Raw genomic sequence first — 15,475 nt, 5'->3', positions numbered from 1 at the left:
AGATCTATTTCTACTACGACTTGTCGAAGCTACTCCGGCCTGAGTAGGAACGGTCACTGCAGGTTGCGTTGTAGTTGCTACACCTACCGAGGTGGGAATCGGAGCTGCTGTTGTAGGTGCAGCTGATGATCCAACTCCTACAGTAACAGGAGTAATGCTACTAAAGTCTATGTTTGAGTCTGCAAATAAAGGTGACAAAGCCACTCCAACTCCAACAGGAGAAATTCTGGGAGAGGGAGATCGACTTAGTGACCAACGTGGTGAAGGGGTCCTCGATGCTGCCATTCTATCTCAGCGATTCTAATACTTCTTCGAGGTCGTTTTCGTTTTTGACCAGGACTGGTGATCATAGATATGTTACTCTCGTCACTCTCGTAACCGTCACTGTCCTCATCACTGTCTTCCTCACCTCTTATACTCTTCTGAATCATGTCGTGCCACTCGTGCAATTCGTCACTGAAATAGGTCTCATTATGCTCGTCGGCCAATTCACAGACTTCGGCTGGACAGGCTGCCCATTTCATTTTTTTAAGAGCTGGATAATCAATGTCACCTAGGTTTGCAAGTTTGTAGTTGGCTCTCAAAACATTCATGAATCTCTTGAACCAAGGAATTTTCACCCTTCCTGAGTCATTTCTGACTTCGTTCTTATGACAAAGATGCTGCTTGTGATCCTCCATGTGTCTTGCCGTTTGGAGACTTGCACCCTGTTCTAACCAGGTAGACAGAGTCGTATTGGTTCCATCATGTGGTTTAACCAATTCGTAGCTCTTAGGAGCATAAATTCCCTTCAACACATCCTCAATAGGTCCTCTTTTCACTAACCATTTTTCCAAAATAGTGGGTGTATTGTTAATCGATGATTCACTCATCCTGTCAAAAAGTAGAGGTCACACTCGCTTGGAACGAAAGGGACGAATGATTTTGGCAACATGCTTGGCTTTCTTTATATCGCGTCTCAACTTCATACCCAAATTTGGATATCCATTGATGTGATCCAATGCTGACCTAACGCTTGTTTTTTCTACTTCGTTCATTATTCTACGTAAATCTCTGATACCGTCACATTCTACTAGTAGTCTATTAACTACCTCGATTTCCCAGGGTGACGTGAGTAAATGCTCTTTTGTCTTTTCTAAAAAGAAGATGAAGTATGGCCACCACTCAAGCTCGCTTCTTAGCATGTTGGAACCAAGCTTCGTTGGTCAGTCTCTTCTGTCGAATGAAGTGTTTCCACTTCGTCTCTAATCAAATACTCTATCATGTGTCTTGTTCGCTTTATCAACTGTTTTCTTTGCATGAAGGCTCTTTTCGCTTGGTCTTCATACTCCACGATATTTCTTCTCAAATCCCTCACTCCACGAGCTTCATACAACACAAAATTAATAAAAACTCTGTCTTTTTGTACATCCTTTGTCTCGATACTGACACAAAGCCCAAACGAAATCCTTCCACCAACCATCTTCACTTCTCAACATTTTGCTTGAACTGATAACAATGATTAGGACCTTCTGATTCTAATAGGTGACTGACCACTCTCACATTGTCAGGGGAACTCGGGTGAAAATCCAATACCATGTAACCATAAGGTCTTTGGGTTATTCGTTGGTATGTGGTTGAACCTCCTTCCAACGCATGGGAAACGATTGCGTCAGTAAATTTCGCAAACCCACATTTTGTAAACTCAAAAATATTGATATTGCCGAATTCTCAGCTGATATTGCCTCTTCTATGCTTTGTGCAGGCGTACACTGGGACAACATTGATGCCCTCTCCGACTGCTTTAACACGACCCTTAATGACATTTTGGACAAGTATGCCCCGCTTAAGACAAGGATTATAAAAAATCGTCCAAAGATCCCGTGGTTTAATGATGACATTAAACAACTCAAGCGTAAATGTCGTCGCCTTGAAAAGAAAGCCTTGAAAACTGACCTCGCTGGAGACTGGAATAATTACCATAGAGTTCGTAATCAGTACTCTGCATCTCTTAAATCTGCACGTGTGAATTATTACTCAAACTTAATTGATCAGTGTGCGGGTGACTCTCGCAAGCTATTTCGTGTGGTTAATTCTTTGTCCAGGGAGCCACTTGAGATGGCTCTTCCAGAGCACGATGATCCCACTAAGCTTGCAAACGAATTTGGCACCTTTTTCCTCAAAAAAATTGAAACCATAAAGGAAAATCTTGACAAGTTTCAAGTTCAAGTGCCTCGACTTGTTCCTGTCACTCCGAAGGAGAATCTGGAGAATTTTTCTTCGTTATCCATAGAAGTGTGTAGGATTGTTCGAGAATCCTCTAATGCCTCTTGTCGATTGGATCCTCTTCCTACATGGCTCGTGAAGTCCTGTCTTGATGTACTAGCGCCCTCTATCACTGAGATGGTTAATCTCTCTCTTCTCAGTGGTTCCGTTCCAGAAAATTGGAGAACCGCTGTTGTCATCCCTCTATTGAAAAAACCTGGACTTGATTTGGTCTACAAGAATTTCCGTCCAGTCAGTAATCTACCATTCATTTCCAAGGTAGTGGAAAAGGCTGCACTTCAACAACTTCTCGCCCACTGTGAGAAAAATGCCCCTCTTCCTAAATTCCAGTCCAGCTTCCGTAAGTATCACTTGACAGAGACTGCTCTATTGAAGGTTCAAAACAACATCCTAATGAGTATGGATAATAAGCAAGTGACACTTCTCGTACTTCTGGACCTAAGTGCTGCTTTTGATACCATTGAACATTGCATTCTTCTTAATATTTTGCAACAGGATTTTGGAGTCGTCGGAACTGCTTTAAATTGGTTCGACTCATTTCTGTCTGGTCGCAAACAACGTATACTTGTCGGTGATAAGACTTCTGACGACTTCAATCTGAACTGTGGAGTCCCCCAGGGCAGTTGTATGGGCCCTATTTTATTTACTCTCTACGTCTCCCGTCTCTTTAACATTATTTCACAGCACCTCCCTTCCGTCCATGGTTACGCTGACGACACCCAGATTTACCTTTCCTTCCGACCTTGTTCTATCCATTCGGAATTTAACGCTGTCTCTGTCATTGAAAAGTGCATCGCTGATGTCCGCTCTTGGTTTATTGGTAATCGTCTAATGATCAATGACGCGAAAACTGAATTTCTAATTATTGGCTCCCGTCAACAACTTGAAAAAACATCTATTGATTCTATTATCATTGGCGACACTGTCATTAAACAGTTAGAAAGCGTCCGGAACCTTGGGGCCTGGTTCGATGCTCATATGCGAATGAATGTTCACATTGGCAAGATTTGTAGCAAGGCTTTTCGCGGACTATACAACATAAGACAGATCAGAAAATTCCTTACTGCGCAATCCACAAAGACACTGATCCACGCCTTTGTATCTTTGCACCTTGATTACTGCAATGCACTTCTATTTGGTCTACCTAAATACCAGATTGATCGTTTACAGAAAGTTCAGAATGCCGCGGCTAGAGTGATTTTTCGGATTGCGAAATTTGATCATATCACACCTGCTCTTATCGACTTACATTGGCTCCCAGTATCGTTTAGAGTTCAGTTTAAATTGCTTCTTCTTGTTTACAAGGCACTACACAACCAAAGTCCTTCCTACATAAATGATCTTTTATCCCTGAAACCAGCTACTAATTACGCTCTTCGTTCGTCTGCAAAATCTCTTCTGGTTGTTCCAAAAGTCAACTGCTCTACACTTGGGGATCGGGCCTTTGCTCATGCTGCACCTGTTTTATGGAACTCGCTGCCATTAACTATAAGAACAAGTAGCAGCCTCGCCATTTTCAAAAAGCAACTGAAAACATTTCTTTTCAAGAAAGCTTTTGACTTGTGGAAATAGTTTTAAAGTTTAGCATAGTTGTTGTAATAGTTTTAAAGTTTAGTGATTTCCATTTATTCATTTATTTTAACTTAATGTAAAGCGCTTTTGAGTATGTTTGTATAGTTCTAGCGCTATACAAGTCTATTATTATTATTATTATTATCCCTAGGATTCTTGAAGGTGATAACGTAATGTGCGTTTCTTGAAATACTCTTGGCAAACTTTCCTGGAGGAAACGTGTCCTGACTCAAATACATGACCGTAATATCGTGATGATGTGATTCCTTGGTAAAAAGATCCAAGACTCTCTTGTTGTTTCCTGCCTCCTCCATCAGATCGTCCATGATGAGTAAACCTCCTTTAGGAAACCATTTAGGTAATAGCTTTGTGTCTGGAATACCCTGGTAAAATTTCACACCATTTTTCTTCATGGTGTCGTAACTCGGTTGCCAGATACTATAGCAAAAATAAATCGCTTTGGGTCTTTTCTCAAACAAGTGTAGGTTTTTCGTGACCAGTTCCGTCGTGAAAAACGTTTTTCCACTTCCACTCGGTCCGACACACATGATACTCGAAGGAGTATAAAATTTGAAAGCAGAACATTTAGCCATACTTGACACACGTTCCAAATGAAAGATCTACTATTCACTTTGAGTTTATATGGATGTTTTTTCATTTTTCAGGTTTTGTTGAATGAGTCTTCCGTGGGAATCCCGATTCTGTTTGTTCTGCTCGAAAGTATATTTTGACCATCCCAATAGTGCCAATCGTGTTCACTGTGTCACCAAGACTCACTGCTGTGGGAGTTGGTATCATTTCGGTTGCAGACTTTACGTCAATTTTAGATTACATCCCATTCAACAGTTTTGTCCCGTTTGCAAAACTGTCAATTTTGGTGAACCACTTTCACGCGAACATCGACTCAAGAGTAAACTATAAAGTAAGTTTTATTACAACCATTACATCATGTGCAAATAATGACAAATACCCTGAGAAAGTCTAGTAGATTGTCTAAATTGACGTGCTTTTTCACGAAACTTTCTTTCGTTCACTATCAGTTTCTCTAACATTCTTCCTATCTTATTGTCGTTCCATTTGTAATCTCTTCGAGTAAACATGTCCTGAAAGTCGTTCATGCTTTTTCCCTGGGCTCTGTTCAACAAAAAGAAGGTATAGTCTCCACAACTTTTACTACTAAGAGACTGAAGGGCATGTGCGTTTCTCTTGACATTCATCTTCCACCATTTTTCCAACCATGCATAAAGAGGATCTGTTGTTTTTTGTCCGTACACGTCTAAAGGTACCGCATAACTATCGAAGATTTCACACACTCCATCTCGTGTCCAAAGAGCTATCCAGTGTTCACCAGGTTGACCTGCTGGATCTGTGTTCACGATGTAGGCAGCCGGTCTATTTTTAACGGGTTTCCTGGGTAATTCGTCACAGGCATAAGTTCCTTCGTAATACTGTTGTAATATTGGTTGACTTGCAACAAGTTCGTCTAATTGAGTGTCAGTCAGAGCAATCTTTTGCATAGTTAACGCTGATACACATCGTAGGTGACGGCTTTGTTCTTGTCGATTTCCAAGAGATTCTCAAATTCGGCAAACAAGATGACTGTGAAGTTAGCCGGTGGATTCCCTCCAAAGTTGAGAATGTAACGGATTTCTCCCAACTGCTTAGGATTCAGGACTGAACTGAAGAGATCACCGTTGGCTGCATTGTTAAAACAGAAGAGTGTGCAGTTTCTATTTGTGCCCCAGTCTTTCTCCGTCAACATGTTTCCTCGATCCTTCTTGAAACATTCGGTAGCTTGGAGAAATCGGAAATAGCCTCGATTGTCCAAATCATTACCGCCGTGCTTGATTTCTAAGGTTTCATACAGGTATTCCTCTCCTCTGAAGAGTTGCTTGATACTTCCCAAATTCATCTTTTGAAAGCAAAAGGGATCTCGAGCGTAATCACCATTGAAGGCTCGGGTGTCCACTATTCCCATTACCACCAAGTTGGGTCCTCTACCCTGCCAAGGGTTATTGATTTCATATTGTCTCCTGTCATTTGCAAAACTGTAAGTTCTGATCTCACTCCTTACTGTGGGGTAACTCACTACCTTCGAGGATTCCATCTTAACCGCCAATTCTTTTTTTTTTTTTTTTTTTATTTATTTTTTCTTTATTCTTTTTAAATGCTACTTACACTACTTACAATACAATATTAATGTAGTTACTTACACTACTTACAAAAAACTTATTACTTACGCCACTTACGATACTAACACTTACTCTATATAATACGCATACTCACGCTACTAACAATACTAATACCTACACTGCTTACAATACAACGTAATTAGATTACTTGCGCTACTTACAGTTCTAGCACGGTAAGATCATACCAGTTTACTCCTGTCACTAATGTACATTCCGAGTTGCAAATTACAGAAAATATGCATGGTATATATATATATGCGCCTTGTTTCTTTTCCTTTCATTTTTATTTTCGTTTTCAGGGGACTAGGGTCGAGTTGTCAAGAGACTATAAAAGAGGCAACAGAGGCTCCCACTTTTTTAAAACGATTGTAGTTGTATTTTTTTCCATTTCATAGATATGTTTTAAATACAGTAAGAAATCATTTAGTTTTGGAGAACATTTTTTCTGTCTACATAGCCAAATGTAATATTTAGCATTTAAGCAGCAGAAGTTAATTTGGAGTTTATGTTTAGAGCTATCCGGCCTTAGGCCCAGTGCTGTATCAGGCTCTAAGGGTGTCTCCTTGGCAATAACTTGGCAAGACTGTAGCCATACTTCAAAATTGTTCCAAAAATATTGAGTTTTTGGGCAAGCCCAAAATAAATGTACAAGTTTCTCTGTTTCTCTTTCGCAGAAAGTGCATTTCTCGCTATCGACGAGACCAATTTTTTTCAAGAAGTTGTTTGTTGATATTCTTCTATGAAGAAATTTAAAATTGAAAGTTATAAGTTTTGTGCTCTTTGTACATTGAAAAGCCATTTGGTAAACCTCTTTCCAGTTGAGCTCTTGTTTTGTTGTGAGAGTGACGTCTTCCTGCCACTTTTGTTGACTTTGATTGGGTGGTTCACTTTTTCCTGATACAAGTTTCTTATATACTAGTCTACTAGGTTTTCTGCTTTTTAAAAATTTTGACAAGAAATTTTCATGTTTAATAGAGGTTCTGATGTTATGGGGTATATATCTTTGAAGAAGTTTTATTGAAGAAATGATTCCAAGAAAGGTTAAAGGTCGGGCTGTCAGGTCATGTATAGTCTGGAAAGCAGTGAGCGAGAGAAACTTTCCGGAGTCATCCATTAAATGTTCTACTTTTGTTATTCCTTTGAGGAACCATTCTTTAAAAAACACTGGTCTATTCCCAACTCTTATTAGTGAATTATACCATAAGGGCGATGACCGAAAGTGATAGTCTGATACAATCTTTTCTTCATAATTGGCTTCTAACCAGATTTCAAGAATTTCTTTCAAAAAAGGATCTGATACTTTAATAATGTTACGACTGTCTTTTATGTTTAGATTTCCAGTTAGTGTTACTTCACCTCCATATTTTTCAAGTTCTGAGTCAAAAAATCTTTTCCAGCTTCCATTGTTTTCCTTATCTAGATACTTCTTTATCCATGTGGCTTTGAGAGATCTATTAAAGGAGGTTATATCAATCATTTTAAGTCCCCCTTCTGAGTAATCATTAATTATTACCTTTCTTTTTATTTTGTCGCCTTTGTCATTCCATAAGAAGTTGTAAAACATTACATTTATCTCCTTTATTGCTGTATGATTTGTTTGCAGAGGAGAGAAAATATATACCAGTTGTGAAGCTATGAAGCTTTTTAAAACAGTAATTTTACCTAAAAGGCCAAGTCTGCGAAGTTTCCAGCATCCCAGAATCAATTTAATTTTTTCTATTTTATCTTTGTAATTCAAAGATATAGTTACATCAGGGTCTGTTGACAACCATACCCCTAATGCTCTGACTTTTTTTTTTGGCCATTTGAAGTCTTTTTCAGGGCAAAGTTTAAAATCCCAATCCGCACTTGCACCGATCCACAAAGCTTCTGTCTTTTTGCTGTTAAGTCTGAGGCCGGATATATCACCGAAATAGTCTATTATCTTCAAAGATTCTAGAAAGGATTCTTCGGAGCCGTCTAAAATAAGGGTCGTGTCATCTGCATATTGGCTAAGTTTAATTTCTTTGTCCTTTACAATTATGCCACGGATTTCTTTTTTTTGGCAAATTGCATTGGCGAGTACTTCCACAGAGAGAATGAATAGATACGGTGACAGAGGGCAACCTTGCCTGACTCCCCGGTTGAGCTCAAAGAAATTACTTGCCCATCCATTGTTTAAAATACAGCTTTCGCTATTGCAGTAAAATACTTTTAACCAGTTCAGCAGTGATGGGCCGAAACCAAAGTATTGGAAGGTTTTACGAATAAAGGGCCACTCTAGGGTATCAAAGGCTTTTTCAAACTCAAGAAAAAGGAGCAGTCCCGGCATATTGTTTGCTTTTGAAAATTTGATGACGCTGTCTATTAAACGAATATTTTCTCCGATGAATCTGTCTCTAATGAAGCTGGTTTGATCGTCAGAAACAAGTTTTGGCAGGAAAGTTTTGATGCGGCTTGCAATAGCTTTTGTTGCAATTTTGTAATCGCAATTCAAAAGCGTTAAAGGTCGCCAGTTCTTTATTGAATTAAGGTTAGCATCCTTTTTTGGTATGAGCTTAATAATGCCCCTCCTTTGTGATATTGAGAGCTTTCCAATTTCGTAGGAATAATTAAAAGAGTGTATCAAAATTTCCGCCACGTCATTCCAAAACACTTTGTAGAATTCGCAGGGGAGACCATCAGTTCCTGGGGATTTATCTGTCACCATACTTTTCAGCGCTTCTAAACATTCATTCTTCCTTAATTCGCCCTCACAGAGAGATTGTTCATCGTTATTTAAAACCTTTTTGTTTTCTTGCTGTGGAAAGAAGAAAGCCCCTTCTTGGTTGTAAATAGCTACATTAGAACTGTAAAGATTTTGGTAAAACGATTCACATTCTTTTAAGATCTCTTTGTCTGTACTAATGAGGTCGTTGTCATTGACTTTGAGCTGGGTTATTGTTCCTTGTTTACAATGTCTCTTTTCCAGATTGAGAAAGTATTTGGTATTTTTCTCACCTTCATTGTACCATTGAGATTTAGATCTTAAAATTGCTCCTTTTGTCCTGTATTCTATTATTGCCGCCAGTTCGCGTTTCTTTGTTTCAAGGTCCGACCACACTTGTTCTCGTCAAGTTTTGTCGCCACTAAATTCAGGAAGACGTTTTTCAAGAGTTGCGATTGCTTGTTCTATTTCCTCCTCTTTTCTAGCGAGTTTCTTTTTCTTAGAAGTTCCATATTTCAAGGACTCCTCTCTCACTTTCAATTTAACCATTTCCCATAGTAAATTAGGGTTAACAGTATCATCTTGCACGTATTCAACCTTGGTTTGTTTTATGATTGATTTTATCCGATTAACATACTCAATGTCATTTAAAAAATAGGTGTTAAGTTTCCAAAAGCCTCGTCCTCTATTGTTAGAATGCAGCGAGATTTGTAATGTAATCATGGAATGATCCGTTTTGTATCCTGGTAATATGTCCGCACTGACGGTGTTACAAAATGTAGTCTGATTTACTAGGAAAAAGTCGAGCCTACAGTGAACTTCAGGTTTCTTTTGTCGCCACGTGAATCTGGAACTCTCAGGGTTTAAAACTCTCCATGCATCTATTAAATCCAGGTTTACAGAGAAATCGTTTATCACTTCCAGCGATTTTTTGTGGGATCTGGCAAGACCACCTTTTTTGTCCTTGTCAACATTCACTACTAGGTTAAAGTCTCCACCAACAATTATCTCCTCGCATTTAAAGTCGAGTAGCTGATTAAAAACAGAGGTGAAGAAATTCGGATCATCTTCGTTTGGAGCGTATATATTTGCTAGGGTTATGTGTTTTCCATTTGTAATCAGGTCACATATTATGAATCGTCCCTTGGGATCGGTGTAAGCTTTCAAGAGCTGAAAACTGAAATTATTGTTAAAAAGTATGACTACACCTGCTTTGTTACTAGAACAACAGCTGAATAATGCCTGGTAACCCCATTCAGCTCTCCAATCATGTATATTGTCTTCCGTACAATGGACTTCTTGGATAAAATATACCGACATTTTTTTACATTTGAGCCAGTTGAAAATTTCACGTCTCTTAAACTTGTCTCCTAGTCCCCGAGTATTAATCGATCCTATTCTGAGATCCATTTTTCTCATATATTTTGTTAAAAATAATTTGATCGAAGACGCTCAAGTGCATTGCTGAAATAAACCTTGAAAGTGTAAGCTGGCAAAATAAATCAAAAATACGAATATTTACATATCTACACATAAACACACTTAAAATCAATAATATTAGAAGACTGCTGATGGAATACGGTTGCATTCGTTACTTTGTTCGTATTTTTCATTTTAGAGCCGCCTAATATTAGTTCTAGATGTAGCGGAGGCCGAATCTATCAGGCATAATAATAACAACAACAACAAATAGAAAACTATGTATGGACACATTATGCTTACAGTTCAAGTTCCTTACCCAAAGGCCAAAATTTACCTCGGATGAACAGCTTGTCGGGCTGTGCCTTGCTAAATGAAGCCGGGATGTTGTTTCTCCTGGCCTTCTTAAAGGTATCCATTTGTGCCCTCCGCCGCTCCACGATCTCAAAAGGCAGATCTTGATACATCTTAAAATTGGTTTCTCGCAGTCGGGGACCTAAAGCGAGCATGCTTTGACAATCCTTGAATCTCAGAAATCTTGCTAGAACAGGCCGCGGTTTCCCTTCTTTCTTCTTACCAAGGCGGTGGACTCGTTGGATTTCTACCGAGGCAGCATCAACATAGCCAAGATCCCTTTCGAGGAAAGAACGTAGCACCAATTCTGTATCTTCTCTGCTCGTGTCGTCCTCTGGAATGCTTTCGAATTTCAAATTTTCACGTCTAGAGTAGGCTTCAAGATACAGGTGTTGGTCTTCTACTTCTTTAACTCTGGCTCCGAGCTTAAGGTTCTCCTCCTCCAGGCTTTTTAACTTCGTGTTGGTATTATCTTGCATTTTTTTTAGACTCTGCGAAGCTTCTTGGCGATCTGCTTCGAATGAATTCAAGCTCTCTTTAATATCATCAACATCGCGTCTTGTGGTGGCGTGACAGCTCTCTAAATTTTGCACACATCCTTCAAGTTTCAAAAGAGTCGCTTGAAAATCTTTCATTGATTTTTCAATACTGTCCAGTTTGTCTAGCTTCTTTAAAATGTTTTGAAGTGTGTCGCTAAACTCTTCGGTCATATTCAAGGCCGGTAAACTTACGTCTTCTTCTGTGTCTAGCTCGCTTACTTCATGAACACGAACAGCGTGCTCGCCGCTTTTCAATTTTTTGCTTTCTGGAGAAGCGTTCGATATCGAAGATTCGTCTGACGAAGACACTCTAGTTTTCCGTTTGTTCAGTGTTTCCTCCAGAGTTTTGGCCATTAAAATCCGCAGAGCAATTGAATTTAAGGCGGGTGGCTTAAGAAAACACGTCTCACTCCGCCATTGCTCCCCAGTCTCCTAACCGCCAATTCTCGGTAAACGTCAGGGTTAATTCTGAGTTGACAGAGAACCAAGCTCACCTTGATGTCAGCTTCAGTCAATCTTGTTGCTATACCAACAGAACTCCAGTAGAAGTCAGGATTGTTGAAGTAAATCTACAAGTCAATCTGTATGCCTGGTATCAACAACTTGTTCAAATTGAACAGTTCCGAGTGAGGTTTGAATTTCATGATGTTTTTCTTGCCTCCTACATATTTGGCTCATTCACCTCGTGCTTTGGTGATGCTTGTTTTTTGGTTCTCAGGTAAAGCAGTCCATTGTACATTAGGAGTTGCATCATCCAAATTGTTTGCTGTGTATAATGGAGGGACGTCCACGTAGTTTTCCCAACCCTCGGGAGTCAGGATTGTTTCACCATCTTGTCGGTCGTGGTGAAGTAAAGTCTCGATGTAAGCTTTGTACGCATACGTGTCCGATTGTTCGCTAATCAAGGTTTGATTCAATCAAACGTTGAGCTGTTTGATCATGGAATGAGCCAGGTTGTTCACTGGAAACGCATCTTCAGCAGCCACCAAATTACCTCCAGCAGCTTTCTTGAAACCCACTTCAAACTCAAAGTAACTCTGGGTAAAGTCGATGTAGTCTTCCTGAGGATCGATCTGAAACGTCACTGGATTAATTCCAGTGGTGAACGGATTGATTTTTACATATCGCCTACTGTAAACACTAAGATCCATCAGTGGAATCTCAAAGATATTCAGTGACGGATTCGACACTGTTGCCGAACCTACATGAGGTGCAATGTCCAACATGATCTATCTTCTTCGTCTTCAACCTCTCTTAGCTTTTGTCTTCACTGTTCGACGTTTCCTACGGTGTGATAATCCACCACCTCGTTGTCTTCCTTTATAATACTTGTAGTTATCGCTTATTCCTTTGAATGCTTGGCCACCCAATTTCAAACCCAACGAAGCAAATGACAGTGCAGGACCAGACAAAAACATGCTGGCTCCTTCGGCAATCTTATCTACCAATCGTCGTTTGTTTCGTTTCATGGCTCCACCTTGTTGAGATCGTCTTTTACCATAAGTCATGATAGGTGGAACCCTGAGAACTCTTTGGGAATAGATGGGATTCATTGGAGGAAGAAATGGGGTGTTCATGGTCCAAAGATGTCTTTGATTTTCCTTTTGACTCTTTTATGTGTACGGTCAGCTAAATTGTCAGCTTTTCATTTAGCAGCTTTTCTAACTCCCGTCTTTACACCATGAACAGCACCTGGTATGTTAGGTACAAAAGGAAATCCACCCGTTTTTAAACCTTTCCAGCCTTCTAAGACAGCTGCTTTAGTAAAATCTTGTATGAATCCACTTCCCTTTTGTACCTGATCGGGATGAAACCTCTTTAAACCAGAACCTTTCATTGCTTGACTAAGTGAATCATGACAGTTGTGTTTCCAGCTCCAAGTTGAACCAATTGACCATCGACTTCACTCACCTCCACTTTTATAATCTCGAGTGTGTTTTCGAAGTGGAACGTAATGGATGTGAACCGGTTCGAAGTATTGAATGCCTTTTCCAACTCTTTGATAACTAAACTCTCGAAACAAATCGGTCACTTGGTTTCCCACAAACGAACTACTAGCAACGTCGCTGTATATCATGAGGGAACGAGAACTACTTCCCATGGCATTATTGAAGGCTGCATTCAAATTGATGAATTGCCAGTTACACCTGTAACTAAGTCTCAGCATGTTCCCATGATCCTCTGGTCCATAATAACTCATCCCCCGTGTAAAAAACACGTCGACGATAATTAGTAGAGTTGGAGTTATTTTCATAAAGATCACCTGGATCAGACGAGTCCTGAAGATTCAGAACCAAGTAAGGGTCAAAGAGTTCTTGCTTCAAGGTGGGTCCTAGGTGATACACGCCACTAGAGTCTGTCGTTATCCACCCCATTTTTTTAGCCAAGTCTTTTTCTATGTAAAAGTAGGGGTGAACCGCTCTCAAAGAAGAGCGGTCTCCTCTGTACACATTTTCATTATCCGTGACCAATTCGTCTCCTTCCCACTTGAACTTCCAGAAAAGTGATTCCTCTTGATCTTGTGAGTTGGTTTGAGAAAACTTTTCATCATCTGCTCCCACCAAGTCGCCAATTCTATCTTCGTCAAAAAAATTGGTCACCGATTTCATGAACTCCACTCCATTCACGTCTGGAGACAACTCTTTCAGGTTTGCGTGACTGTAAAGACTGTGTCTAAGATCAGTAGGCTGAGCACCGGAGGGGGCAGACGTGGAAGTCAACAAATAGCCTACTCTAAACAAATCCTGTTCGTCAGGATTCAATTTGAGGTGAAACAAACTAGAATCAGGTAACGAAACACTACTGAGTCCCGCTTTCCATCATCCTTCCAGATTGATCTGACGAGGTAATCTGTTTTGAAAACTGTTCGCTTTGTTGTTGGGAATTTTAGAGTCGAAGAATTACTCAACAACGTGAGGTAAAAGTCGTCGCTTGTTGCACTTGTCTCCATACTTGTTTCAAATGAAAAACTGCTTGTATTCACACCTTTACATAGACTGACTTCTTTGGAATCCAACTGTCGTATTTAGCACGCCAACCTTTTCATCGTACGAGAACCTTGGTACCCTTTTGCTTGATAATTTTCTCCACTCTAAACAAGTCATCATTGGACACATTGACTTTCTGTAAATCCTCTTCGTAAAAAGTACCCTCCAAGGGTTCACCGTTCCATTCTTTCAACTTGTAAGTAGGTACAACTCCACGATTCACTCGAGCCACGATAAACACCTCCTCGGTCCATCCAGGGAGATAACCTTTCTTGAAAGGACGATGCTTTTTGTTCAATCGTACTTTGTCGTTTTTCTTGAACTTACTCTTTCTTTTCTTAGAACTCAATCGATTAAGGTACAAAAGTTTCCACACTTCTAATTTGTTCTTGTTCGACACTTTCTTTGGGGCCATCTTAATGCTCCTGTGGTTCGAAGCGTTGTAACCACTCACCAGTTTCTGCAAAACATCGAGAAACGAAAGGCTGTTCTTCACCGTAAAGTAACAGTACAATCGTTCTTTCAAAGTTCGATTGAAACGCTCAACCACAGCTGCCTTTGCATCCCCACTGGTAGAAAAATGGTAAACGTTCTTTTGCTTCAAGGTCTGAAAGGTCTTGTTGTAAAATTCCTTACCATCGTCTGTTTGTAAATTGACGGGTTTTCTCCCCTTACTTCTTTTCAATATTTTCTTGAAACCCTCTGTCACGACTTGACCCGTCTTAGATTTAAGGGGTTCCACCCATCCAAATTTTGAAAACACGTCAATCACCATCAGGAGGTACTTTGTTCCTTTATTGTACCTGGAAATGTTAGCAACTTCTACCAAATCTGCTGCCCACTGTTGATAGATACCAAATACCATGACCGGGGAAGTTTAAAAGTGACGACGTCCAGGTTTATGTAACGTGTACCCCAAATCTGCTTCCAAAGCTTTTTGAGCTAAAGATACAGGAATCTTGTTGGTTTTAGCAAAACGACTCAACCCACCTAAACTACCGGGTTTCGTAGGATCTCTATACAAACGTTGCACCTGAGCTAAGGAAATGGATTTTTTCTTGAATTTCATGGTGTACACCAATTCACACGGTGGACAGAAATTTTCCAAGCGTAAGGATGCGCTATGATTCTTTGACACTGATAATAGGAAAGCGGTTGCTTTTCTAGCCAAAGACAGAATACGATGAATCTAAAAACGCTACCCTCCAAAGGTCTCAGTTCTTCAAACTCGTAAACGGGGTCGTCACTGTACTCATTTGGTACGAGTTTGCGTTCATCTTTTTTGCATGCAAGAATACTTCTACATTTATCACACGTATTGCTCCAATCCCCACGAGAGTAATGAGACAAGAACAAACCCATGTTGTCAAATGACTTTTAATCAAACTAACATTTGCATTTTATAGTTTACCTCAAATCAAATCAAAACTTAAGTGTGACCAAACCCTCTTCAAAGTCAAA

The 15,475-nt window shown here is 39.8% G+C and overlaps 1 pseudogene; it reads right to left on the bottom strand.

Annotated features, from left to right (window-relative positions):
* Positions 1–5,349: 5,349 nt before the first annotated feature.
* On the bottom strand, positions 5,350–12,253 carry LOC145475029 (uncharacterized protein F54H12.2-like; annotated as a pseudogene).
* Positions 12,254–15,475: the final 3,222 nt, after the last annotated feature.

This window comes from Orbicella franksi, chromosome 1 (assembly GCF_964199315.1).
Source record: "Orbicella franksi chromosome 1, jaOrbFran1.1, whole genome shotgun sequence".
Classification (NCBI taxonomy): domain Eukaryota; kingdom Metazoa; phylum Cnidaria; class Anthozoa; order Scleractinia; family Merulinidae; genus Orbicella; species Orbicella franksi.
This window is presented reverse-complemented; position numbering and strand designations above follow the sequence as displayed.